General features: G+C 55.4%; 9 non-coding genes across 9 annotated transcripts; all 9 read left to right on the forward strand.

Annotated features, from left to right (window-relative positions):
- Window positions 1–1,642: 1,642 nt before the first annotated feature.
- LOC132505774 (small nucleolar RNA SNORD116) lies at window positions 1,643–1,734 on the forward strand. The gene has a single exon (XR_009535526.1). It is a non-coding gene; the product is annotated as a small nucleolar RNA SNORD116 (small nucleolar RNA).
- Window positions 1,735–4,529: 2,795 nt separating this feature from the next.
- LOC132505169 (small nucleolar RNA SNORD116) lies at window positions 4,530–4,622 on the forward strand. Its single transcript, XR_009535293.1, has one exon. It is a non-coding gene; the product is annotated as a small nucleolar RNA SNORD116 (small nucleolar RNA).
- A 1,937-nt stretch (window positions 4,623–6,559) lies between these two features.
- Window positions 6,560–6,652, forward strand: LOC132505176 (small nucleolar RNA SNORD116). Its single transcript, XR_009535294.1, has one exon. It is a non-coding gene; the product is annotated as a small nucleolar RNA SNORD116 (small nucleolar RNA).
- Window positions 6,653–8,602: 1,950 nt separating this feature from the next.
- Window positions 8,603–8,694, forward strand: LOC132505782 (small nucleolar RNA SNORD116). Its single transcript, XR_009535530.1, has one exon. It is a non-coding gene; the product is annotated as a small nucleolar RNA SNORD116 (small nucleolar RNA).
- Window positions 8,695–11,489: 2,795 nt separating this feature from the next.
- LOC132505179 (small nucleolar RNA SNORD116) lies at window positions 11,490–11,582 on the forward strand. Its single transcript, XR_009535295.1, has one exon. It is a non-coding gene; the product is annotated as a small nucleolar RNA SNORD116 (small nucleolar RNA).
- A 1,937-nt stretch (window positions 11,583–13,519) lies between these two features.
- Window positions 13,520–13,612, forward strand: LOC132505182 (small nucleolar RNA SNORD116). The gene has a single exon (XR_009535296.1). It is a non-coding gene; the product is annotated as a small nucleolar RNA SNORD116 (small nucleolar RNA).
- A 1,950-nt stretch (window positions 13,613–15,562) lies between these two features.
- On the forward strand, window positions 15,563–15,654 carry LOC132505785 (small nucleolar RNA SNORD116). Its single transcript, XR_009535539.1, has one exon. It is a non-coding gene; the product is annotated as a small nucleolar RNA SNORD116 (small nucleolar RNA).
- Window positions 15,655–18,449: 2,795 nt separating this feature from the next.
- LOC132505187 (small nucleolar RNA SNORD116) lies at window positions 18,450–18,542 on the forward strand. Its single transcript, XR_009535297.1, has one exon. It is a non-coding gene; the product is annotated as a small nucleolar RNA SNORD116 (small nucleolar RNA).
- Window positions 18,543–20,479: 1,937 nt separating this feature from the next.
- Window positions 20,480–20,572, forward strand: LOC132505193 (small nucleolar RNA SNORD116). Its single transcript, XR_009535300.1, has one exon. It is a non-coding gene; the product is annotated as a small nucleolar RNA SNORD116 (small nucleolar RNA).
- Window positions 20,573–22,076: the final 1,504 nt, after the last annotated feature.

A 22,076-nucleotide genomic window follows, 5' to 3' on the forward strand; every position in this document is an offset into this window, starting at 1 on the left:
TGTGTTGGTGGAACAGCGACGCGGGCACTGTTGCGATGCCGGGTGCGCTGCCGCAGACAGGCACTGTGCCCTTTGAAGCTTCCAGGTCCCCTTGGGTGGCAGGTCCCCTTGGGTGGCAGAGGTCTTCCGTTGGCAATCTGTCTGTGGTTCGCGGGGACAGTGCCTTTGATCTCTGTGAGGTTCTCGGTAGTGTCGCTGTGGCAGTGGAGAAGTGCTAGGATCCGTGGGGTAGGGTCAGTGTCATCAAAGCGGACATGCTTGCGGTCTGTAATCCCTGGTGTACAGTGTCCCCCTGTTTGCATGATGTCTGTGGCTTCCACTAGGGTCGAGTTGCCCAGTGGGCAGGAGGAGGGCACTGAGGAAGAATCTGTCCAGGGTTTGTGCGTTTCCTCGGGGTTCAGGGCAGCCAACACTGCTGCGTGGGTGCTGGCAAAACATGGCAGGGATGGTAGCCTAGCTTCGACTGTGGGGTCCGAACCGTGGTCATGGTTGCTGAAGCCCACCATTTCCTGTGGTGGGCAATCCCATGGTCTCACGGAAAGTGATTTCGCCTAGTTGGCGAGAATTGGCATATAGGCCGAATTTCGTTAGTCCCTTGAGTGGTGCCGGCCCTCATCTTGCCAGTAGCGTGCTGCAGGTCAGGGTCGGCCTGACCAGCGGAGGTTCTCTTGCCTCCGGGAGTGCTGGAAGTGGCCCCAAGTGCACATCAGATGTGCTACTAGCTGGGAGCATCTCCGGGTCCACGTATATGTCATACCCACGGCCGGGAGGCAAGTCTGGTTAGGTCTTTGTGCTTTGGTCAGAAGGCTTGGCTGTGGGAGAGCAGGAATCCATGGCCTATTTCAAAAGCTCCTGGGTTTCAGAATTCGCCTTCCCCCTCTTGAAGCTTGAAGGGGTCTTTCTCCGTTCAGGGAGTGCGGTGTCCAAAGCCAGTGTGCTCTGTTCAACTGTGGCTTTTACGGTTCGTTGTCTCTGTAGAGGGCCTCAGGGACACACGGACACCAAGATGCAGATTCAGAGGAACACAAAGAAGCCCAGAAGTGCGTCCTCGTGAGCAGTTACAGTCACACACATGCACACGCTTGAACACACACATAGACCCTCTCATATACCGGCCAACGTACGTGCCTAACTTTCTGCAGTCGTGCTGTCATACAAACATTGAGTTCTCGGTAAGGGTAGAGGTCCTTGGGAAGCAGGGTCCAGGCTCAGGCCCAGATAATCATTCACATGTATCACGTTCTCTGTTGTCCCTGGTCCAATTCTGAAGCCTGCGTGATTTATGTCCACTTCTGAGGTGCAGTTGCTGGGCAAGGGTGGCCGTATGGAAAGGCAAGAAAACTTTCGCGTTGTGTGATGACGGGAGGTGCTGAGAACTGGAAAAGTGAGGTGGGGGCAGGTTGCTAAGCATGGTCCCGGATGACTCAGGAAGGTAGGCGTTCACCCACCCTAAGATATGCCACTGGATATTAGATTTTCCTCAGACGGGCCCAGTGGCTTCAAGAGTAGATTGACTGTTGCTCTTGCAGAGTGGCCTGAGGGCTGTGGATTTCCCAGGGTTTTGGAGTACTACGAGGTTATGGCTCCTGTGCAGACTTGCATGGCATTCCCGGTTGTGTTCTGCATCGTCTCAGCAGTGCTTGGATCGATGATGACACCCTTGTATGCATTCCTTTGAAAATCTGAACAAAATGAGTGAGACACTCTACCTTCTCCTCATCGAATCTGAGGTCCACAACATTTCCTCTCTCAGGCGTATGGGACAGTGAGGAGAGAAGTAGGTAACCTGTGTAGAGTTGTGATCCCATTGCCAGAGGAATGACCGCCAAAGGGTGTCTTGCAGGATGTAGAGAACATAGACATGCTGAGGGCCAGCGTCCCCTGTTGACATGCATGCAAACACCACTCAGGGCTCCAGACTTGGAGGGGCTCCTGTCTGAGGGTCGACTGTGGCTGCCACTAAGCTGGGTCGTGTGTGAATATCAGGTCACTGCTGAAAGACCGTTGAGGGAATGTGAGGGGGCAGGCTCTCCTGCTGGTCTTCAGAGGCGGAGTGTGTGGTGGTGTAGGCCCAGTGAGCTTGCAGCTTGGAAAGGTGTGCTTTGGCCGGGATCACGCTTTGTGCATGAGGCTTTGGGGTTTAGCTCTGGAAGCCAAAATGAGCAAGCTTCCCTGGTTGGGGCCTGGAGCATCAGGTCAGGCCTGTGGCCCTCTCTGTCGTTTGGTTTGGCTCTTTGAAGTTCTTGAGTGCCCGGTGTGGCTGGAGTAGTGAGTGGGTGTGGACTGGGGTTGGGCTTTGGCGGAAGGGCTGATGGATTAGGCCTAGGTAGGGCCCATGTCAGCTCCTGTATTGCAGCTCCTGGCACAGGTGTTGGCACAAAGTGGGCCATCGTGGAGTGGGGTTAGCACCGAGTGGTGCATTTAAGCCTGCGTGGTGGCTGTTTCGTGGAGAGGAAGGTAAGGCATCATGAGGACATGTCCTGTGTTATGTCGTGGGATGGGCTGTCATTATTGGGGTGCAGGCGCTGGCCACGGCTTCCCAAGGATGTGTCCTGTCCGTGGTGGGTTGGCATCAGCTGCCTATGAAGGGGATGGGTTTGGCAGTTCAAGAGGATGGGGTGAGGTAGGTAACCTGCGGAGAGTTGTGATCCCATTGCTGGAGGAATGACGCCCAAAGGGTGTCTTGCAGGACATAGAGAAGATAGACATGCTGAGGCGTCTGTGCCGCTCTCCTTGAGGATAGGTGAGTTATGCGAATATGCCCTTTGGCCACATTGTTCCCTTGTTTGTGAATATGCAAAGCGAAAAGTTTTTCTCCCACAGGGCATGATGCGTCCGGCCCGGGAGGCACGCAGGACTTTCGAAGAGCCAGAGATTTACCTGGAGCGGTGTGTTGGCGGAACAGCGACGCGGGCACTGTTGCGATGCCGGGTGCGCTGCCGCAGACAGGCACTGTGCCCTTTGAAGCTTCCAGGTCCCCTTGGGTGGCAGAGGTCTTCCGTTGGCAATCTGTCTGTGGTTCTCGGGGACAGTGCCTTTGATCTGTGTGAGGTTCTCTGTAGTGTCGCTGTGGCAGTGGAGAAGTGCCAGGATCCGTGGGGTAGGGTCAGTGTCATCAAAGCAGACATGCTTGCGGTCTGTCATCCCTGGTGTACAGGGTCCCCCTCTTTGCATGATGTCTGTGGCTTCCAATAGGTTCGAGTTGCCCCGTGGGCAGGAGGAGGGCATGGAGGACGGCACGGAGGACGAGGCTGGCAAGGATTTGTGCGTTTCCTCGGGGTTCAGGGCAGCCAAAACTGCTGGCTGGGTGCTGGCGAAACATGGCAGGGATGGTAGCCTAGTTTCGGCTGTGGGGTCTGAACTTGGGTCATGGTTGCTGAAGCCCACCACTTCTTGTGGTGGGCATTCCTATGGGTCCACAGAGAGTGATTTGGCCTAGTTGGCGAGAATTGCCACATAGGCCGAATTTCGTTAGTCCCTTGAGTGGTGCCGGCCCGCATCTTGCCAGTAGCGTGCTGCAGGTCAGGGTCGTCCCGACCAGCGGAGGTTCTCTTGCCTCCAGGAGTGCTCAAAGAGGCCCAAAGTGCACATCAGATGTGCTACTAGCTGGCAGGGTCTCTGGGTCCACGTATATGTCATACCCACGGCCGGGAGGCAAGACTGGTTAGGTCTTTGTGCTTTGGTCAGAAGGCTTGGCTGTGGGAGAGCGGGAATCCGTGGCCTATTTCAAAAGCCCCTGGGTTTCAGAGTTTGCATTCGGCCTCTTGAAGCTTGAAGGGGTCTTTCTCCATTTAGGGAGGGCGGTGTCCAGTGCCAGTGCGCTGTGTATCAACTGTGGCTTTTACGGTTCGGTGTCCCTGTGGAGGACCTCAGGGACACACGGAGACCAAGATGCGGATTCAGAGGAACACAAAGAAGCCCAGAAGCGCGTCCTCGTGAGCAGTTACAGTCATATACACGCACAGGTGTGAACCCACACTAAGACCCTCTGACATACCGGCCAACGTACGTGCCTAAGTTTCTGCAGTCGTGTTGTCCGACAAACAAGAGTTCTCAGTAAGGGTAGAGGTCCTTGGGAAGCAGGGTCCGGGCTCAAGCCCAGGTAAACATTCGCATGAATCACGTTCTCAGAGGACCCGGGTCCAATTCTGAAGCCTGCGTGATTTATGTCCACTTCTCAGGTGCGGTTTCTGGGCAAGGGTGGCCGACAGTAAAGCAAGACGACTTTCGCCTTGTGTGATGACTGGAGGTGCTAAGGAGAACTGGAAAAGTGAGGTGGGGACAGGTTTCTAAGCGTGGTCCCGGATGACTCAGGAAGGTAGGCGTTCACTCAGCCTAAGATGTGCCATTGGATACTAGGTTTTCCTCAGACGGGCCCAGTGGCTTCAAGAGTAGTTTGACTGTTGCTCTTGCAGAGTGGCCTGAGGGCTGTGGATTCCCCAGGGTTTTGGAATATTATGAGGTCATGGATCCTCTGCAGACCCGCATGGCATGCCTGGTTGTGTTCTGCTGCGTCCCAGCACGTGCTTGGATCGATGATGACACCCTTGTATGCATTCCTTGGAAAATCTGAACAAAATGAGTGAGAACCCTCTACCGTCTCCTCATCGAGTCTGAGGTCCAGCACGTTTCCTCTCTCGGGCGTACGGACAGTGAGGAGCGAGGTTGGTAACCTGCGTAGATTTGTGATCCCATTGCCGGAGGAATGACGCCCAAAGGGTGTCTTGCAGGACGTAGAGAAGATAGACATGCTGAGGCGTCTGTGCCGCTCTCCTTGAAGATAGGTGAGTTATGCGAACATGCCCTTTGGCCACTTTGTTCCCTTGTTTGGGAATGTGCAAAGCGAAAAGTTTTTCTCCCACAGGGCATGATGCGTCTGGCCCGGGAGGCACGCAGGACTTTCGAAGAGCCAGAGATTTACCTGGAGCGGTGTGTTGGCGGAACAGCGACGCGGGCACTGTTGCGATGCCGGGTGCGCTGCCGCAGACAGGCACTGTGCCCTTTGAAGCTTCCAGGTCCCCTTGGGTGGCAGAGGTCTTCCGTTGGCAATCTGTCTGTGGTTCTCGAGGGCAGTGCCTTTGATCTCTGTGAGGTTCTCGGTAGTGTCGCTGTGGCAGTGGAGAAGTGCCAGGATCTGTGGGGTAGAGTCAGTGTCATCAAAGCGAACGTGCTTGCGATCTGTCATCGCAGGTGTACAGTGTCCCCCTGTTTGCACGATGTCTGTGGCTTCCAATAGGGTCGAGTTGCCCCGTGGGCAGGAGGAGGCCACGGAGGACGAGGCTGGCAAGGATTTGTGCGTTTCCTCAGGGTTCAGGGCCGCCAACCCTGCTGGGTGGGTGCTGGCGAAACGTGGCAGGGATGGTAGCCTAGTTTCGGCTGTGGGGTCTGAACTTGGGTCATGGTTGCTGAAGCCCATCATTTCCTGTGGTGGGCATTCCTGTGGGCCCACAGAAAGTGATGTGGCCTAGTTGGCGAGAATAGGCACATAGGCCAAATTTCGTTACCCCTCGAGTGGTGCCGGGCTGCATGTTGCCTGTAGCCTGCCGCAGGTGAGGGTCGGCCCGACCAGCGGAGGTTGTCTTGCCTCCGGGAGTGCTGGAAGTGGCCCCAAGCGCACATCAGATGTGCTAGTAGCTGGCAGGTTCTCCGGGTCCACGTATATGTCACACCCACGGCCGGGAGGCAAGTCTGGTTAGCTCATTGTGCTTTGGTCAGAAGTCTTGGTTGTGGGAGAGCGGGAATCCGTGGCCTCTTTCAACAGCCTCCGCGTTTCAGAGTTCGCATTCGGCCTCTTGAAGCTTGAAGGGGGTCTTTCTCCATTCGGGGGGGCGGTTTCCAAAGGCAGTGTGCTGTGTATTAACTGTGGTTTTTACGATTCGGTGTCTGTGCAGAGGGCCTCAGGGACCCAAGGAGACCAAGATGCAGATTCAGAGGAACACAAAGAAGCCCAGAAGCGCGTCCTCGTGCGCAGTTACGGTCACACACGTGCTCACGCGTGAACACACACGTAGACCCTCTCACATACCGGCCAACGTACGTGCCTAACTTTCTGCAGTCGTGCTGTCAGACAAACATTGAGTCCTCAGTAAGGGTAGAGGTCCTTGGGAAGCAGGGTCTGGGCTCACGCTGCGGTAAACATTCGCATGAATCACGTTCTCTGAGGACCCCGGTCCAATTCTGAAGCCTGCGTGATTTATGTCCACTTCTCAGGTGCAGTTGCTGGGCAGCGGTTGCCGTCAGGAAAGGCAAGAAGACTTTCGCGTTGTGTGATGACTGGAGGTGCTCAGGAGAACTGGAAAAGTGAGGTGGGGGCAGGTTGGTAAGCATGGTCCCGGATGACTCAGGAAGGTAGGCGTTCACCCACCCTAAGATGTGCCACTGGATATTAGGTTTTCCTCAGACGGGCCCAGTGGCTTCAAGAGTAGATTGACTGTTGCTCTTGCAGAGTGGCCTGAGGGCTGTGGATTCCCCAGGGTTTTGGAGTACTACGAGGTCATGTCTCCTCTGCAGACCCGCATGGCATGACTGGTTGTGTTCTGCTGCGTCCCAGCACGTGCTTGGATCGATGATGACACCCTTGTATGCATTCCTTGGAAAATCTGAACAAAATGAGTGAGAACCCTCTACCGTCTCCTCATCGAGTCTGAGGTCCAGCACGTTTCCTCTCTCGGGCGTACGGACAGTGAGGAGCGAGGTTGGTAACCTGCGTAGATTTGTGATCCCATTGCCGGAGGAATGACGCCCAAAGGGTGTCTTGCAGGACGTAGAGAAGATAGACATGCTGAGGCGTCTGTGCCGCTCTCCTTGAAGATAGGTGAGTTATGCGAACATGCCCTTTGGCCACTTTGTTCCCTTGTTTGGGAATGTGCAAAGCGAAAAGTTTTTCTCCCACAGGGCATGATGCGTCCGGCCCGTGAGGCACGCAGGACTTTCGAAGAGCCAGAGATTTACCTGGAGCGGTGTGTTGGTGGAACAGCGACGCGGGCACTGTTGCGATGCCGGGTGCGCTGCCGCAGACAGGCACTGTGCCCTTTGAAGCTTCCAGGTCCCCTTGGGTGGCAGGTCCCCTTGGGTGGCAGAGGTCTTCCGTTGGCAATCTGTCTGTGGTTCGCGGGGACAGTGCCTTTGATCTCTGTGAGGTTCTCGGTAGTGTCGCTGTGGCAGTGGAGAAGTGCTAGGATCCGTGGGGTAGGGTCAGTGTCATCAAAGCGGACATGCTTGCGGTCTGTAATCCCTGGTGTACAGTGTCCCCCTGTTTGCATGATGTCTGTGGCTTCCACTAGGGTCGAGTTGCCCAGTGGGCAGGAGGAGGGCACTGAGGAAGAATCTGTCCAGGGTTTGTGCGTTTCCTCGGGGTTCAGGGCAGCCAACACTGCTGCGTGGGTGCTGGCAAAACATGGCAGGGATGGTAGCCTAGCTTCGACTGTGGGGTCCGAACCGTGGTCATGGTTGCTGAAGCCCACCATTTCCTGTGGTGGGCAATCCCATGGTCTCACGGAAAGTGATTTCGCCTAGTTGGCGAGAATTGGCATATAGGCCGAATTTCGTTAGTCCCTTGAGTGGTGCCGGCCCTCATCTTGCCAGTAGCGTGCTGCAGGTCAGGGTCGGCCTGACCAGCGGAGGTTCTCTTGCCTCCGGGAGTGCTGGAAGTGGCCCCAAGTGCACATCAGATGTGCTACTAGCTGGGAGCATCTCCGGGTCCACGTATATGTCATACCCACGGCCGGGAGGCAAGTCTGGTTAGGTCTTTGTGCTTTGGTCAGAAGGCTTGGCTGTGGGAGAGCAGGAATCCATGGCCTATTTCAAAAGCTCCTGGGTTTCAGAATTCGCCTTCCCCCTCTTGAAGCTTGAAGGGGTCTTTCTCCGTTCAGGGAGTGCGGTGTCCAAAGCCAGTGTGCTCTGTTCAACTGTGGCTTTTACGGTTCGTTGTCTCTGTAGAGGGCCTCAGGGACACACGGACACCAAGATGCAGATTCAGAGGAACACAAAGAAGCCCAGAAGTGCGTCCTCGTGAGCAGTTACAGTCACACACATGCACACGCTTGAACACACACATAGACCCTCTCATATACCGGCCAACGTACGTGCCTAACTTTCTGCAGTCGTGCTGTCATACAAACATTGAGTTCTCGGTAAGGGTAGAGGTCCTTGGGAAGCAGGGTCCAGGCTCAGGCCCAGATAATCATTCACATGTATCACGTTCTCTGTTGTCCCTGGTCCAATTCTGAAGCCTGCGTGATTTATGTCCACTTCTGAGGTGCAGTTGCTGGGCAAGGGTGGCCGTATGGAAAGGCAAGAAAACTTTCGCGTTGTGTGATGACGGGAGGTGCTGAGAACTGGAAAAGTGAGGTGGGGGCAGGTTGCTAAGCATGGTCCCGGATGACTCAGGAAGGTAGGCGTTCACCCACCCTAAGATATGCCACTGGATATTAGATTTTCCTCAGACGGGCCCAGTGGCTTCAAGAGTAGATTGACTGTTGCCCTTGCAGAGTGGCCTGAGGGCTGTGGATTTCCCAGGGTTTTGGAGTACTACGAGGTTATGGCTCCTGTGCAGACTTGCATGGCATTCCCGGTTGTGTTCTGCATCGTCTCAGCAGTGCTTGGATCGATGATGACACCCTTGTATGCATTCCTTTGAAAATCTGAACAAAATGAGTGAGACACTCTACCTTCTCCTCATCGAATCTGAGGTCCACAACATTTCCTCTCTCAGGCGTATGGGACAGTGAGGAGAGAAGTAGGTAACCTGTGTAGAGTTGTGATCCCATTGCCAGAGGAATGACCGCCAAAGGGTGTCTTGCAGGATGTAGAGAACATAGACATGCTGAGGGCCAGCGTCCCCTGTTGACATGCATGCAAACACCACTCAGGGCTCCAGACTTGGAGGGGCTCCTGTCTGAGGGTCGACTGTGGCTGCCACTAAGCTGGGTCGTGTGTGAATATCAGGTCACTGCTGAAAGACCGTTGAGGGAATGTGAGGGGGCAGGCTCTCCTGCTGGTCTTCAGAGGCGGAGTGTGTGGTGGTGTAGGCCCAGTGAGCTTGCAGCTTGGAAAGGTGTGCTTTGGCCGGGATCACGCTTTGTGCATGAGGCTTTGGGGTTTAGCTCTGGAAGCCAAAATGAGCAAGCTTCCCTGGTTGGGGCCTGGAGCATCAGGTCAGGCCTGTGGCCCTCTCTGTCGTTTGGTTTGGCTCTTTGAAGTTCTTGAGTGCCCGGTGTGGCTGGAGTAGTGAGTGGGTGTGGACTGGGGTTGGGCTTTGGCGGAAGGGCTGATGGATTAGGCCTAGGTAGGGCCCATGTCAGCTCCTGTATTGCAGCTCCTGGCACAGGTGTTGGCACAAAGTGGGCCATCGTGGAGTGGGGTTAGCACCGAGTGGTGCATTTAAGCCTGCGTGGTGGCTGTTTCGTGGAGAGGAAGGTAAGGCATCATGAGGACATGTCCTGTGTTATGTCGTGGGATGGGCTGTCATTATTGGGGTGCAGGCGCTGGCCACGGCTTCCCAAGGATGTGTCCTGTCCGTGGTGGGTTGGCATCAGCTGCCTATGAAGGGGATGGGTTTGGCAGTTCAAGAGGATGGGGTGAGGTAGGTAACCTGCGGAGAGTTGTGATCCCATTGCTGGAGGAATGACGCCCAAAGGGTGTCTTGCAGGACATAGAGAAGATAGACATGCTGAGGCGTCTGTGCCGCTCTCCTTGAGGATAGGTGAGTTATGCGAATATGCCCTTTGGCCACATTGTTCCCTTGTTTGTGAATATGCAAAGCGAAAAGTTTTTCTCCCACAGGGCATGATGCGTCCGGCCCGGGAGGCACGCAGGACTTTCGAAGAGCCAGAGATTTACCTGGAGCGGTGTGTTGGCGGAACAGCGACGCGGGCACTGTTGCGATGCCGGGTGCGCTGCCGCAGACAGGCACTGTGCCCTTTGAAGCTTCCAGGTCCCCTTGGGTGGCAGAGGTCTTCCGTTGGCAATCTGTCTGTGGTTCTCGGGGACAGTGCCTTTGATCTGTGTGAGGTTCTCTGTAGTGTCGCTGTGGCAGTGGAGAAGTGCCAGGATCCGTGGGGTAGGGTCAGTGTCATCAAAGCAGACATGCTTGCGGTCTGTCATCCCTGGTGTACAGGGTCCCCCTCTTTGCATGATGTCTGTGGCTTCCAATAGGTTCGAGTTGCCCCGTGGGCAGGAGGAGGGCATGGAGGACGGCACGGAGGACGAGGCTGGCAAGGATTTGTGCGTTTCCTCGGGGTTCAGGGCAGCCAAAACTGCTGGCTGGGTGCTGGCGAAACATGGCAGGGATGGTAGCCTAGTTTCGGCTGTGGGGTCTGAACTTGGGTCATGGTTGCTGAAGCCCACCACTTCTTGTGGTGGGCATTCCTATGGGTCCACAGAGAGTGATTTGGCCTAGTTGGCGAGAATTGCCACATAGGCCGAATTTCGTTAGTCCCTTGAGTGGTGCCGGCCCGCATCTTGCCAGTAGCGTGCTGCAGGTCAGGGTCGTCCCGACCAGCGGAGGTTCTCTTGCCTCCAGGAGTGCTCAAAGAGGCCCAAAGTGCACATCAGATGTGCTACTAGCTGGCAGGGTCTCTGGGTCCACGTATATGTCATACCCACGGCCGGGAGGCAAGACTGGTTAGGTCTTTGTGCTTTGGTCAGAAGGCTTGGCTGTGGGAGAGCGGGAATCCGTGGCCTATTTCAAAAGCCCCTGGGTTTCAGAGTTTGCATTCGGCCTCTTGAAGCTTGAAGGGGTCTTTCTCCATTTAGGGAGGGCGGTGTCCAGTGCCAGTGCGCTGCGTATCAACTGTGGCTTTTACGGTTCGGTGTCCCTGTGGAGGACCTCAGGGACACACGGAGACCAAGATGCGGATTCAGAGGAACACAAAGAAGCCAAGAAGCGCGTCCTCGTGAGCAGTTACAGTCATATACACGCACAGGTGTGAACACACACATAGACCCTCTGACATACCGGCCAACGTACGTGCCTAAGTTTCTGCAGTCGTGTTGTCCGACAAACAAGAGTTCTCAGTAAGGGTAGAGGTCCTTGAGAAGCAGGGTCCGGGCTCAAGCCCAGGTAAACATTCGCATGAATCACGTTCTCAGAGGACCCGGGTCCAATTCTGAAGCCTGCGTGATTTATGTCCACTTCTCAGGTGCGGTTTCTGGGCAAGGGTGGCCGACAGTAAAGCAAGACGACTTTCGCCTTGTGTGATGACTGGAGGTGCTAAGGAGAACTGGAAAAGTGAGGTGGGGACAGGTTTCTAAGCGTGGTCCCGGATGACTCAGGAAGGTAGGCGTTCACTCAGCCTAAGATGTGCCATTGGATACTAGGTTTTCCTCAGACGGGCCCAGTGGCTTCAAGAGTAGTTTGACTGTTGCTCTTGCAGAGTGGCCTGAGGGCTGTGGATTCCCCAGGGTTTTGGAATATTATGAGGTCATGGATCCTCTGCAGACCCGCATGGCATGCCTGGTTGTGTTCTGCTGCGTCCCAGCACGTGCTTGGATCGATGATGACACCCTTGTATGCATTCCTTGGAAAATCTGAACAAAATGAGTGAGAACCCTCTACCGTCTCCTCATCGAGTCTGAGGTCCAGCACGTTTCCTCTCTCGGGCGTACGGACAGTGAGGAGCGAGGTTGGTAACCTGCGTAGATTTGTGATCCCATTGCCGGAGGAATGACGCCCAAAGGGTGTCTTGCAGGACGTAGAGAAGATAGACATGCTGAGGCGTCTGTGCCGCTCTCCTTGAAGATAGGTGAGTTATGCGAACATGCCCTTTGGCCACTTTGTTCCCTTGTTTGGGAATGTGCAAAGCGAAAAGTTTTTCTCCCACAGGGCATGATGCGTCTGGCCCGGGAGGCACGCAGGACTTTCGAAGAGCCAGAGATTTACCTGGAGCGGTGTGTTGGCGGAACAGCGACGCGGGCACTGTTGCGATGCCGGGTGCGCTGCCGCAGACAGGCACTGTGCCCTTTGAAGCTTCCAGGTCCCCTTGGGTGGCAGAGGTCTTCCGTTGGCAATCTGTCTGTGGTTCTCGAGGGCAGTGCCTTTGATCTCTGTGAGGTTCTCGGTAGTGTCGCTGTGGCAGTGGAGAAGTGCCAGGATCCGTGGGGTAGAGTCAGTGTCATCAAAGCGAACGTGCTTGCGATCTGTCATCGCAGGTGTACAGTGTCCCCCTGTTTGCACGATGTCTGTGGCTTCCAATAGGGTCGAGTTGCCCCGTGGGCAGGAGGAGGCCACGGAGGACGAGGCTGGCAAGGATTTGTGCGTTTCCTCAGGGTTCAGGGCCGCCAACCCTGCTGGGTGGGTGCTGGCGAAACGTGGCAGGGATGGTAGCCTAGTTTCGGCTGTGGGGTCTGAACTTGGGTCATGGTTGCTGAAGCCCATCATTTCCTGTGGTGGGCATTCCTGTGGGCCCACAGAAAGTGATGTGGCCTAGTTGGCGAGAATAGGCACATAGGCCAAATTTCGTTACCCCTCGAGTGGTGCCGGGCTGCATGTTGCCTGTAGCCTGCCGCAGGTGAGGGTCGGCCCGACCAGCGGAGGTTGTCTTGCCTCCGGGAGTGCTGGAAGTGGCCCCAAGCGCACATCAGATGTGCTAGTAGCTGGCAGGTTCTCCGGGTCCACGTATATGTCACACCCACGGCCGGGAGGCAAGTCTGGTTAGCTCATTGTGCTTTGGTCAGAAGTCTTGGTTGTGGGAGAGCGGGAATCCGTGGCCTCTTTCAACAGCCTCCGCGTTTCAGAGTTCGCATTCGGCCTCTTGAAGCTTGAAGGGGGTCTTTCTCCATTCGGGGGGGCGGTTTCCAAAGGCAGTGTGCTGTGTATTAACTGTGGTTTTTACGATTCGGTGTCTGTGCAGAGGGCCTCAGGGACCCAAGGAGACCAAGATGCAGATTCAGAGGAACACAAAGAAGCCCAGAAGCGCGTCCTCGTGCGCAGTTACGGTCACACACGTGCTCACGCGTGAACACACACGTAGACCCTCTCACATACCGGCCAACGTACGTGCCTAACTTTCTGCAGTCGTGCTGTCAGACAAACATTGAGTCCTCAGTAAGGGTAGAGGTCCTTGGGAAGCAGGGTCTGGGCTCACGCTGCGGTAAACATTCGCATGAATCACGTTCTCTGAGGACCCCGGTCCAATTCTGAAGCCTGCGTGATTTATGTCCACTTCTCAGGTGCAGTTGCTGGGCAGCGGTTGCCGTCAGGAAAGGCAAGAAGACTTTCGCGTTGTGTGATGACTGGAGGTGCTCAGGAGAACTGGAAAAGTGAGGTGGGGGCAGGTTGGTAAGCATGGTCCCGGATGACTCAGGAAGGTAGGCGTTCACCCACCCTAAGATGTGCCACTGGATATTAGGTTTTCCTCAGACGGGCCCAGTGGCTTCAAGAGTAGATTGACTGTTGCTCTTGCAGAGTGGCCTGAGGGCTGTGGATTCCCCAGGGTTTTGGAGTACTACGAGGTCATGTCTCCTCTGCAGACCCGCATGGCATGACTGGTTGTGTTCTGCTGCGTCCCAGCACGTGCTTGGATCGATGATGACACCCTTGTATGCATTCCTTGGAAAATCTGAACAAAATGAGTGAGAACCCTCTACCGTCTCCTCATCGAGTCTGAGGTCCAGCACGTTTCCTCTCTCGGGCGTACGGACAGTGAGGAGCGAGGTTGGTAACCTGCGTAGATTTGTGATCCCATTGCCGGAGGAATGACGCCCAAAGGGTGTCTTGCAGGACGTAGAGAAGATAGACATGCTGAGGCGTCTGTGCCGCTCTCCTTGAAGATAGGTGAGTTATGCGAACATGCCCTTTGGCCACTTTGTTCCCTTGTTTGGGAATGTGCAAAGCGAAAAGTTTTTCTCCCACAGGGCATGATGCGTCCGGCCCGTGAGGCACGCAGGACTTTCGAAGAGCCAGAGATTTACCTGGAGCGGTGTGTTGGTGGAACAGCGACGCGGGCACTGTTGCGATGCCGGGTGCGCTGCCGCAGACAGGCACTGTGCCCTTTGAAGCTTCCAGGTCCCCTTGGGTGGCAGGTCCCCTTGGGTGGCAGAGGTCTTCCGTTGGCAATCTGTCTGTGGTTCGCGGGGACAGTGCCTTTGATCTCTGTGAGGTTCTCGGTAGTGTCGCTGTGGCAGTGGAGAAGTGCTAGGATCCGTGGGGTAGGGTCAGTGTCATCAAAGCGGACATGCTTGCGGTCTGTAATCCCTGGTGTACAGTGTCCCCCTGTTTGCATGATGTCTGTGGCTTCCACTAGGGTCGAGTTGCCCAGTGGGCAGGAGGAGGGCACTGAGGAAGAATCTGTCCAGGGTTTGTGCGTTTCCTCGGGGTTCAGGGCAGCCAACACTGCTGCGTGGGTGCTGGCAAAACATGGCAGGGATGGTAGCCTAGCTTCGACTGTGGGGTCCGAACCGTGGTCATGGTTGCTGAAGCCCACCATTTCCTGTGGTGGGCAATCCCATGGTCTCACGGAAAGTGATTTCGCCTAGTTGGCGAGAATTGGCATATAGGCCGAATTTCGTTAGTCCCTTGAGTGGTGCCGGCCCTCATCTTGCCAGTAGCGTGCTGCAGGTCAGGGTCGGCCTGACCAGCGGAGGTTCTCTTGCCTCCGGGAGTGCTGGAAGTGGCCCCAAGTGCACATCAGATGTGCTACTAGCTGGGAGCATCTCCGGGTCCACGTATATGTCATACCCACGGCCGGGAGGCAAGTCTGGTTAGGTCTTTGTGCTTTGGTCAGAAGGCTTGGCTGTGGGAGAGCAGGAATCCATGGCCTATTTCAAAAGCTCCTGGGTTTCAGAATTCGCCTTCCCCCTCTTGAAGCTTGAAGGGGTCTTTCTCCGTTCAGGGAGTGCGGTGTCCAAAGCCAGTGTGCTCTGTTCAACTGTGGCTTTTACGGTTCGTTGTCTCTGTAGAGGGCCTCAGGGACACACGGACACCAAGATGCAGATTCAGAGGAACACAAAGAAGCCCAGAAGTGCGTCCTCGTGAGCAGTTACAGTCACACACATGCACACGCTTGAACACACACATAGACCCTCTCATATACCGGCCAACGTACGTGCCTAACTTTCTGCAGTCGTGCTGTCATACAAACATTGAGTTCTCGGTAAGGGTAGAGGTCCTTGGGAAGCAGGGTCCAGGCTCAGGCCCAGATAATCATTCACATGTATCACGTTCTCTGTTGTCCCTGGTCCAATTCTGAAGCCTGCGTGATTTATGTCCACTTCTGAGGTGCAGTTGCTGGGCAAGGGTGGCCGTATGGAAAGGCAAGAAAACTTTCGCGTTGTGTGATGACGGGAGGTGCTGAGAACTGGAAAAGTGAGGTGGGGGCAGGTTGCTAAGCATGGTCCCGGATGACTCAGGAAGGTAGGCGTTCACCCACCCTAAGATATGCCACTGGATATTAGATTTTCCTCAGACGGGCCCAGTGGCTTCAAGAGTAGATTGACTGTTGCTCTTGCAGAGTGGCCTGAGGGCTGTGGATTTCCCAGGGTTTTGGAGTACTACGAGGTTATGGCTCCTGTGCAGACTTGCATGGCATTCCCGGTTGTGTTCTGCATCGTCTCAGCAGTGCTTGGATCGATGATGACACCCTTGTATGCATTCCTTTGAAAATCTGAACAAAATGAGTGAGACACTCTACCTTCTCCTCATCGAATCTGAGGTCCACAACATTTCCTCTCTCAGGCGTATGGGACAGTGAGGAGAGAAGTAGGTAACCTGTGTAGAGTTGTGATCCCATTGCCAGAGGAATGACCGCCAAAGGGTGTCTTGCAGGATGTAGAGAACATAGACATGCTGAGGGCCAGCGTCCCCTGTTGACATGCATGCAAACACCACTCAGGGCTCCAGACTTGGAGGGGCTCCTGTCTGAGGGTCGACTGTGGCTGCCACTAAGCTGGGTCGTGTGTGAATATCAGGTCACTGCTGAAAGACCGTTGAGGGAATGTGAGGGGGCAGGCTCTCCTGCTGGTCTTCAGAGGCGGAGTGTGTGGTGGTGTAGGCCCAGTGAGCTTGCAGCTTGGAAAGGTGTGCTTTGGCCGGGATCACGCTTTGTGCATGAGGCTTTGGGGTTTAGCTCTGGAAGCCAAAATGAGCAAGCTTCCCTGGTTGGGGCCTGGAGCATCAGGTCAGGCCTGTGGCCCTCTCTGTCGTTTGGTTTGGCTCTTTGAAGTTCTTGAGTGCCCGGTGTGGCTGGAGTAGTGAGTGGGTGTGGACTGGGGTTGGGCTTTGGCGGAAGGGCTGATGGATTAGGCCTAGGTAGGGCCCATGTCAGCTCCTGTATTGCAGCTCCTGGCACAGGTGTTGGCACAAAGTGGGCCATCGTGGAGTGGGGTTAGCACCGAGTGGTGCATTTAAGCCTGCGTGGTGGCTGTTTCGTGGAGAGGAAGGTAAGGCATCATGAGGACATGTCCTGTGTTATGTCGTGGGATGGGCTGTCATTATTGGGGTGCAGGCGCTGGCCACGGCTTCCCAAGGATGTGTCCTGTCCGTGGTGGGTTGGCATCAGCTGCCTATGAAGGGGATGGGTTTGGCAGTTCAAGAGGATGGGGTGAGGTAGGTAACCTGCGGAGAGTTGTGATCCCATTGCTGGAGGAATGACGCCCAAAGGGTGTCTTGCAGGACATAGAGAAGATAGACATGCTGAGGCGTCTGTGCCGCTCTCCTTGAGGATAGGTGAGTTATGCGAATATGCCCTTTGGCCACATTGTTCCCTTGTTTGTGAATATGCAAAGCGAAAAGTTTTTCTCCCACAGGGCATGATGCGTCCGGCCCGGGAGGCACGCAGGACTTTCGAAGAGCCAGAGATTTACCTGGAGCGGTGTGTTGGCGGAACAGCGACGCGGGCACTGTTGCGATGCCGGGTGCGCTGCCGCAGACAGGCACTGTGCCCTTTGAAGCTTCCAGGTCCCCTTGGGTGGCAGAGGTCTTCCGTTGGCAATCTGTCTGTGGTTCTCGGGGACAGTGCCTTTGATCTGTGTGAGGTTCTCTGTAGTGTCGCTGTGGCAGTGGAGAAGTGCCAGGATCCGTGGGGTAGGGTCAGTGTCATCAAAGCAGACATGCTTGCGGTCTGTCATCCCTGGTGTACAGGGTCCCCCTCTTTGCATGATGTCTGTGGCTTCCAATAGGTTCGAGTTGCCCCGTGGGCAGGAGGAGGGCATGGAGGACGGCACGGAGGACGAGGCTGGCAAGGATTTGTGCGTTTCCTCGGGGTTCAGGGCAGCCAAAACTGCTGGCTGGGTGCTGGCGAAACATGGCAGGGATGGTAGCCTAGTTTCGGCTGTGGGGTCTGAACTTGGGTCATGGTTGCTGAAGCCCACCACTTCTTGTGGTGGGCATTCCTATGGGTCCACAGAGAGTGATTTGGCCTAGTTGGCGAGAATTGCCACATAGGCCGAATTTCGTTAGTCCCTTGAGTGGTGCCGGCCCGCATCTTGCCAGTAGCGTGCTGCAGGTCAGGGTCGTCCCGACCAGCGGAGGTTCTCTTGCCTCCAGGAGTGCTCAAAGAGGCCCAAAGTGCACATCAGATGTGCTACTAGCTGGCAGGGTCTCTGGGTCCACGTATATGTCATACCCACGGCCGGGAGGCAAGACTGGTTAGGTCTTTGTGCTTTGGTCAGAAGGCTTGGCTGTGGGAGAGCGGGAATCCGTGGCCTATTTCAAAAGCCCCTGGGTTTCAGAGTTTGCATTCGGCCTCTTGAAGCTTGAAGGGGTCTTTCTCCATTTAGGGAGGGCGGTGTCCAGTGCCAGTGCGCTGCGTATCAACTGTGGCTTTTACGGTTCGGTGTCCCTGTGGAGGACCTCAGGGACACACGGAGACCAAGATGCGGATTCAGAGGAACACAAAGAAGCCAAGAAGCGCGTCCTCGTGAGCAGTTACAGTCATATACACGCACAGGTGTGAACACACACATAGACCCTCTGACATACCGGCCAACGTACGTGCCTAAGTTTCTGCAGTCGTGTTGTCCGACAAACAAGAGTTCTCAGTAAGGGTAGAGGTCCTTGAGAAGCAGGGTCCGGGCTCAAGCCCAGGTAAACATTCGCATGAATCACGTTCTCAGAGGACCCGGGTCCAATTCTGAAGCCTGCGTGATTTATGTCCACTTCTCAGGTGCGGTTTCTGGGCAAGGGTGGCCGACAGTAAAGCAAGACGACTTTCGCCTTGTGTGATGACTGGAGGTGCTAAGGAGAACTGGAAAAGTGAGGTGGGGACAGGTTTCTAAGCGTGGTCCCGGATGACTCAGGAAGGTAGGCGTTCACTCAGCCTAAGATGTGCCATTGGATACTAGGTTTTCCTCAGACGGGCCCAGTGGCTTCAAGAGTAGTTTGACTGTTGCTCTTGCAGAGTGGCCTGAGGGCTGTGGATTCCCCAGGGTTTTGGAATATTATGAGGTCATGGATCCTCTGCAGACCCGCATGGCATGCCTGGTTGTGTTCTGCTGCGTCCCAGCACGTGCTTGGATCGATGATGACACCCTTGTATGCATTCCTTGGAAAATCTGAACAAAATGAGTGAGAACCCTCTACCGTCTCCTCATCGAGTCTGAGGTCCAGCACGTTTCCTCTCTCGGGCGTACGGACAGTGAGGAGCGAGGTTGGTAACCTGCGTAGATTTGTGATCCCATTGCCGGAGGAATGACGCCCAAAGGGTGTCTTGCAGGACGTAGAGAAGATAGACATGCTGAGGCGTCTGTGCCGCTCTCCTTGAAGATAGGTGAGTTATGCGAACATGCCCTTTGGCCACTTTGTTCCCTTGTTTGGGAATGTGCAAAGCGAAAAGTTTTTCTCCCACAGGGCATGATGCGTCTGGCCCGGGAGGCACGCAGGACTTTCGAAGAGCCAGAGATTTACCTGGAGCGGTGTGTTGGCGGAACAGCGACGCGGGCACTGTTGCGATGCCGGGTGCGCTGCCGCAGACAGGCACTGTGCCCTTTGAAGCTTCCAGGTCCCCTTGGGTGGCAGAGGTCTTCCGTTGGCAATCTGTCTGTGGTTCTCGAGGGCAGTGCCTTTGATCTCTGTGAGGTTCTCGGTAGTGTCGCTGTGGCAGTGGAGAAGTGCCAGGATCCGTGGGGTAGAGTCAGTGTCATCAAAGCGAACGTGCTTGCGATCTGTCATCGCAGGTGTACAGTGTCCCCCTGTTTGCACGATGTCTGTGGCTTCCAATAGGGTCGAGTTGCCCCGTGGGCAGGAGGAGGCCACGGAGGACGAGGCTGGCAAGGATTTGTGCGTTTCCTCAGGGTTCAGGGCCGCCAACCCTGCTGGGTGGGTGCTGGCGAAACGTGGCAGGGATGGTAGCCTAGTTTCGGCTGTGGGGTCTGAACTTGGGTCATGGCTGCTGAAGCCCATCATTTCCTGTGGTGGGCATTCCTGTGGGCCCACAGAAAGTGATGTGGCCTAGTTGGCGAGAATAGGCACATAGGCCAAATTTCGTTACCCCTCGAGTGGTGCCGGGCTGCATGTTGCCTGTAGCCTGCCGCAGGTGAGGGTCGGCCCGACCAGCGGAGGTTGTCTTGCCTCCGGGAGTGCTGGAAGTGGCCCCAAGCGCACATCAGATGTGCTAGTAGCTGGCAGGTTCTCCGGGTCCACGTATATGTCACACCCACGGCCGGGAGGCAAGTCTGGTTAGCTCATTGTGCTTTGGTCAGAAGTCTTGGTTGTGGGAGAGCGGGAATCCGTGGCCTCTTTCAACAGCCTCCGCGTTTCAGAGTTCGCATTCGGCCTCTTGAAGCTTGAAGGGGGTCTTTCTCCATTCGGGGGGGCGGTTTCCAAAGGCAGTGTGCTGTGTATTAACTGTGGTTTTTACGATTCGGTGTCTGTGCAGAGGGCCTCAGGGACCCAAGGAGACCAAGATGCAGATTCAGAGGAACACAAAGAAGCCCAGAAGCGCGTCCTCGTGCGCAGTTACGGTCACACACGTGCTCACGCGTGAACACACACGTAGACCCTCTCACATACCGGCCAACGTACGTGCCTAACTTTCTGCAGTCGTGCTGTCAGACAAACATTGAGTCCTCAGTAAGGGTAGAGGTCCTTGGGAAGCAGGGTCTGGGCTCACGCTGCGGTAAACATTCGCATGAATCACGTTCTCTGAGGACCCCGGTCCAATTCTGAAGCCTGCGTGATTTATGTCCACTTCTCAGGTGCAGTTGCTGGGCAGCGGTTGCCGTCAGGAAAGGCAAGAAGACTTTCGCGTTGTGTGATGACTGGAGGTGCTCAGGAGAACTGGAAAAGTGAGGTGGGGGCAGGTTGGTAAGCATGGTCCCGGATGACTCAGGAAGGTAGGCGTTCACCCACCCTAAGATGTGCCACTGGATATTAGGTTTTCCTCAGACGGGCCCAGTGGCTTCAAGAGTAGATTGACTGTTGCTCTTGCAGAGTGGCCTGAGGGCTGTGGATTCCCCAGGGTTTTGGAGTACTACGAGGTCATGTCTCCTCTGCAGACCCGCATGGCATGACTGGTTGTGTTCTGCTGCGTCCCAGCACGTGCTTGGATCGATGATGACACCCTTGTATGCATTCCTTGGAAAATCTGAACAAAATGAGTGAGAACCCTCTACCGTCTCCTCATCGAGTCTGAGGTCCAGCACGTTTCCTCTCTCGGGCGTATGGACAGTGAGGAGCGAGGTTGGTAACCTGCGTAGATTTGTGATCCCATTGCCGGAGGAATGACGCCCAAAGGGTGTCTTGCAGGACGTAGAGAAGATAGACATGCTGAGGCGTCTGTGCCGCTCTCCTTGAAGATAGGTGAGTTATGCGAACATGCCCTTTGGCCACTTTGTTCCCTTGTTTGGGAATGTGCAAAGCGAAAAGTTTTTCTCCCACAGGGCATGATGCGTCCGGCCCGTGAGGCACGCAGGACTTTCGAAGAGCCAGAGATTTACCTGGAGCGGTGTGTTGGTGGAACAGCGACGCGGGCACTGTTGCGATGCCGGGTGCGCTGCCGCAGACAGGCACTGTGCCCTTTGAAGCTTCCAGGTCCCCTTGGGTGGCAGGTCCCCTTGGGTGGCAGAGGTCTTCCGTTGGCAATCTGTCTGTGGTTCGCGGGGACAGTGCCTTTGATCTCTGTGAGGTTCTCGGTAGTGTCGCTGTGGCAGTGGAGAAGTGCTAGGATCCGTGGGGTAGGGTCAGTGTCATCAAAGCGGACATGCTTGCGGTCTGTAATCCCTGGTGTACAGTGTCCCCCTGTTTGCATGATGTCTGTGGCTTCCACTAGGGTCGAGTTGCCCAGTGGGCAGGAGGAGGGCACTGAGGAAGAATCTGTCCAGGGTTTGTGCGTTTCCTCGGGGTTCAGGGCAGCCAACACTGCTGCGTGGGTGCTGGCAAAACATGGCAGGGATGGTAGCCTAGCTTCGACTGTGGGGTCCGAACCGTGGTCATGGTTGCTGAAGCCCACCATTTCCTGTGGTGGGCAATCCCATGGTCTCACGGAAAGTGATTTCGCCTAGTTGGCGAGAATTGGCATATAGGCCGAATTTCGTTAGTCCCTTGAGTGGTGCCGGCCCTCATCTTGCCAGTAGCGTGCTGCAGGTCAGGGTCGGCCTGACCAGCGGAGGTTCTCTTGCCTCCGGGAGTGCTGGAAGTGGCCCCAAGTGCACATCAGATGTGCTACTAGCTGGGAGCATCTCCGGGTCCACGTATATGTCATACCCACGGCCGGGAGGCAAGTCTGGTTAGGTCTTTGTGCTTTGGTCAGAAGGCTTGGCTGTGGGAGAGCAGGAATCCATGGCCTATTTCAAAAGCTCCTGGGTTTCAGAATTCGCCTTCCCCCTCTTGAAGCTTGAAGGGGTCTTTCTCCGTTCAGGGAGTGCGGTGTCCAAAGCCAGTGTGCTCTGTTCAACTGTGGCTTTTACGGTTCGTTGTCTCTGTAGAGGGCCTCAGGGACACACGGACACCAAGATGCAGATTCAGAGGAACACAAAGAAGCCCAGAAGTGCGTCCTCGTGAGCAGTTACAGTCACACACATGCACACGCTTGAACACACACATAGACCCTCTCATATACCGGCCAACGTACGTGCCTAACTTTCTGCAGTCGTGCTGTCATACAAACATTGAGTTCTCGGTAAGGGTAGAGGTCCTTGGGAAG

This window comes from Lagenorhynchus albirostris, chromosome 1, assembly GCF_949774975.1.
Source record: "Lagenorhynchus albirostris chromosome 1, mLagAlb1.1, whole genome shotgun sequence".
NCBI lineage: Eukaryota > Metazoa > Chordata > Mammalia > Artiodactyla > Delphinidae > Lagenorhynchus > Lagenorhynchus albirostris.